The sequence below is a fragment of the Piliocolobus tephrosceles genome, chromosome 17 (genome assembly GCF_002776525.5).
Source record: "Piliocolobus tephrosceles isolate RC106 chromosome 17, ASM277652v3, whole genome shotgun sequence".
NCBI lineage: Eukaryota > Metazoa > Chordata > Mammalia > Primates > Cercopithecidae > Piliocolobus > Piliocolobus tephrosceles.
Window position 1 is genome coordinate 27,982,726 of NC_045450.1, and position 4,915 is coordinate 27,987,640.

Consider the following 4,915-nt stretch of genomic DNA (forward strand, 5'->3'; position numbering starts at 1 on the left):
CCTCCCGAGTAGCTGGGACTACAGGCGCCCGCCACCTCGTCCGGCTAGTTTTTTGTATTTTTTTTTTAGTAGAGACGGGGTTTCACAGTGTTAGCCAGGATGGTCTCGATCTCCTGACCTCGTGATCCGCCCGTCTCGGCCTCCCAAAGTGCTGGGATTACAGGCTTGAGCCACCGCACCCGGCCTTTTTTTTGTATTTTTAGTAGAGATGCGGTTTCTCCATGTTGGTCAGGCTGGTCTCGAATTCCCAATTTCAGGTGATCCATCCACCTCAGCCTCCCAAAGTGCTGGGATTACAGGTGTAAGCCACCCTGCCAGGCCTGTTCTCTACATCTTTCTATGATACATGCAGATGTACATTATCTGTTTTTGTTTTTGTGTTTGTTTTAGCTGGGGCTACAGGTGCGCACCACCACACCCAGTTAAGCTTTTTGATTTTTAGTAAAGACAAGATCTTGCTATGTTGCCCAGGCTGGCCTTGAACTCCTGAACTTATATAATCCTCCCTTCTTGATCTCCCAAAGTCCTGGGATTACAGCTGCTGCACCTGGCCCAGGAAGTTATATATTTGAAGCATTTCTACATATTAATGCCACGCCAGGTGCAGTGGCAACAGAGCGAGACCCTGTCTCAAAAAAACAACAACAGTCCGGGCGCAGTGGCCACGCCTGTAATCCCAGCACTTTGGGAGGTCAACATGGGTGGATCACCTGAGGTCAGGAGTTCAACACCAGCCTGGCCAACATTGCAACACCCCATCTCTACTTAAAAAAATACAAAAATTAGCTGAGCGTGGTGCCGCACACCTGTAATCTCAGCTACTCAGGAGGCTGAGGCAGGAGAATTGCTTGAACTCAGGAGGTGGAGGTTGCAGTGAGCTGAGATCGCGCCACTGCACTCCAACCTGGGCGACAGAGTAAGACTCTATCTCAAATGAAAATTAAAAATAAAGATAAATAAAAATAAAACAAAAACAACAATAACAAAAAGAAAACAAATTGCCCTGCAGAAAAGGCTCTTGCGGCCAGGCATGGTGGCTCATGCCTGTAATCCCTGCACTTTGGGAAGCTGAGGCAGGCGGATCATGAGATCAGGAGTTAGAGACTAGCCTGGTCAACAAAGTGAAACTCCGTCTCTACTAAAAATACAAAAATTAGGTGGGCGTGGTTGTGCGCTCCTGTAGTTCCAGCTACTCGGGAGGCTAAGGCAGGAGAATTGCTTGAACCTGGGAGGTGCAGGTTGTGGTGAGCTGAGATCGTGCCACTGCACTCCAGCCTGAGCAACAGAGTAAGACTCTGTCTCAAAAAAAAAAAAAAGACTCTTGCTTGATTATTGTGTTAAATGTAGAGTTTATATGAATTAACAGTGACACCGTAGTCCATTTATGTGCTTAATTGCAACTAATTATGACGAATCATTCACATGATATTTGGGGCTTGTTTGCTTCCCAAGTAGCTGGGACTATAGCTTTGCACCACCATCCCTGGCAAATTCTCTTTTTTTTTTAAGAGACGGGGTCACTATGTTGGCCAGGCTGGTCCCAAACTCCTGACCTCAAATGATTCTCCTGCCTCGGCCTCCCAAAGCCCTGAGATTCCAGGTGTGAGTCACTATGCCCAGCCTGGATTAGTTCTTCTTCATCTTGTCATCATGTCTTCATAGTTACCTCTTCCCCTCCCCCTTGCATCCCTGGAGGAACTTCTATATCTTTAGACATGAATTCAAGTTCAGATCTAATAACTCTAGGCTTTGTCCTCTCAAAATCAGAGTTAGGCAGCTCTGCAAATGAATATGGCAGACATGCTGATCATTCATACCCTCTTCTATTACCCAGCACAAATGCCCGGTACCTGATGGATACCCAGGAAATGTTTGTGGAACAAACGAATAAACATACTTTTTTTTTTTTTTTTTTTTGAGTTGGAGTCTCGCTCTGTCACCCAGGCTGGAGTGCAGTGGCGCAATCTGGGCTCACTGCTGCATCCCCTCCCGGGTTCACGTGATTCTCCTGCCTCAGCCTCCCGAGTAGCTGGGACTATAGGCTCCCACCACCACGCCTGGCTAATTTTTTGTATTTTTAGGAGAGAGGGTGTTTCAACATGTTAGCCAGGATGGTCTCGATCTCCTGACCTCGTGATCTGCCCACCTCGACCTCCCAAAGTGCTGGGATTACAGGCGTGAGCCACTGCACCTGGCCGAATAAACTTACATTCTATCTTCATCTTTCACTGCTTTCCTAATATGTAAACTCATGGCACATTAAAACAGAACTATTCTCTATTTTCCTCTCTGAAGATAGGTATAATCCATAGTCATCTTTGGATCTCAAGCTTCTAGCACACATTAGGTTTTCTTTTCTTTTTATTTTTTGAGATGGAGTCTTACTCTGTGGACCAGGCTGGAGTGCAGTGATCTCTGCTCACTGCAACCTCTGCCTCCAGGGTTCAAAAGATTATCCTGCCTCAGCCTCCTGAGTAGCTGGGATTACAGCTGAGTGCCACCACACCTAGCTAATTTTTTTATTTTTAGCAGAGACGGGGTTTCACCATGTTGGTCAGGCTGGTCTCGAACCCCTGACCTCATGATCTGCCCGCCTCAGCCTATCAAAATGCTGGGATTGCAGGTGTGAGCCACCATTCCTGGCGGTTTTCTTTTTCTTTTCTTTTGAGACAGAGTTTTGTTCTGTTGCCCAGGATGGAATGCAGTGGTGTGATCTCAGCTCACTGCAACCTCCAGCTCCCAAGTTCAAGCGATTCTCCTGCCTCAGCCTCCCGAGTAACTGGGATTACAGGTGCATACCACCACACCCGGCTAATTTTTGTGTTTTAGTAGAGACGGGGTTTCACCATGTTGGCCAAACTGGTCTCGAACTCCTGACCTCAGGTGATTCACTTGCCTCAGCCTCTCAAAGTGTGGGGATTATAGGTGTGAGCCACTAATCCCAGCCTAAGGTTTTTTTTTCTTTCCTTTTCTTTTTCTGTTTTTTTTTTTATTTTGTATCTTTGTATTTATTTATTTAATTTTATTTTTTCCTGAGGTGGAGTCTTACTCTGTCGCCTAGGCTGGAGTGCAGTGGCATGATCTCGGCTCACTGGAAGCTCTGCCTCCTGGGTTCATGCCATTCTCCTGCCTCAGCCTCCTGAGTGCTGGGACTACAGGCGCCCGCCACCATGCCCATCTACTTTTTTTGTATTTTTAGTAGAGATGGGGTTTCACCGTGTTAGCCAGGATGGTCTCGATCTCCTGACCTCATGATCTGCCCACCTCGGCCTCCCAAAGTGTTGGGATTACAGGCGTGAGCCACAGCACCTGGCCCTGTATCTTTTTAGAGACAGGGCTTTACCATGTTGGCCAGACTGGTCTCAAACTCCTGACCTCATGCGATTCGCCTGCCTCGGCTTCCCAAAGTGTTGGGATTACAGATGTGAGCCACTGCACCCGGCCGGGTCCATACAACTACCTTAACAGTCTTTCTTTCTCTCTTTTTTTTAGATGGGGTCTCGCTCTATTGCCCAGGCTGAAGTGCAGTGTCACAAACAGGGTTCACAGCAGCCTCTACCTCCTGGGCTCAGGTGATCCTCCTGCCTCAGTCTCCAGTGTAGCCAGGACCACAGATATGTTCTACCATGCGCAGCTAAATTTTTGTTTTTTTGTAGAGACAAGGTCCACTTTTTTGCCCAGGCTGGTTTTGAACTACTGGCCTCAAGTGATCCTCCCACCTTGGCCTCCCAAAGTGCTAGGATTACAGGCATGAGCCACTGGGCCCAGCCCGCTCTCTCTCTCTCTTTTATTTTTAAGAGACAGGGTCTCGCTCTGTTGCCCAAGATGGAGTACAGTGGCATGATCATAGCTCACTGCATCCTTGAATTCCCAGGTTCAGGGAATCCTCCCAGTTGGGATTACAGGGGCAGGCCACCAGGCCCAGCTAAATTCTCTAATTTCAGTGATTTGTGTACTTGCTCTTTAGACTGCTAGCTCTCCAAGGACAAATCTTGCAGGTGTTTCAACTCTTTATCCCCAACTGTTGGCTTAGCACTAAGATGCTAATAAATGTGAATTCATACACAAACCACAGTTACCCCCACCCTCATTGGCAGAGGGGCTGAAGACACCTCCAGACACTCTCTCCACCCCAAAACCAAGCCCGCCCAGTGGGCGGATACTGGGATCTTGCTCCTGGGGCCTGGGAACCTGGGAACACAGCTCCAGCCAGGGCCCCACCAGGATGGGAAACAGGGCTTGTTCTTCAGCCTCTCCCTGAGCCTGGCCTTTGTAGTGCTGCCGACCTGTCCGGAGTCTTTCTGGCCGCCTCTTTCTTTGTGTCTCTTTCTCTTTGTCTCTGCCCGTTTCGCTGACTGCCGTCTTTTGTTCCTCTGCTCCTGGGCCTGTTTCTCTCCAGGCTCCCAGCCTCTTCTTACTGCTCCTCGGACTCTGCGTCAGTGACTTTATCTCTTATCCGTTTCTACGTCTCTCTGTCTCTAGCGGCCAATCTTTGGCTCCCCGTATTTTTGGTCAGCCGCTGTCCCTCGGTCTCTCTCTGCCCTTGCGTCCTCTGTGACTCAAAGCTCTGATGTGAGTCTCTGGCTCAGGGTCTCTGTTCCGGGCCTCAGGTCTGATTCCATTTCCCCAGCAGCATTTACCCGGTGTCTGCCTCTAGCCTCTGCTCTTGCCTCGGTCTCCCCAGCCCAGTCCCCATTCCACCCCCACCCCCACCCCGGGCCCTCGGCCTCTCGGACCAGCCCCGCTTTGTTTCCCATGTCTCGGCGCCCCGCCCCGCCCCGTCTGGGGTCTCCGCCGCCCTTTGTCTTCCTTGGTCTCTCCCCCACCCCTTTCCCCGAGTCCGTCTTTGGATCCCTCTTTCTTTGTCTCTGCCAGGCCGGGGTGGCTGGCGCAGTCGGCCGGCCCCGGAGGTCGG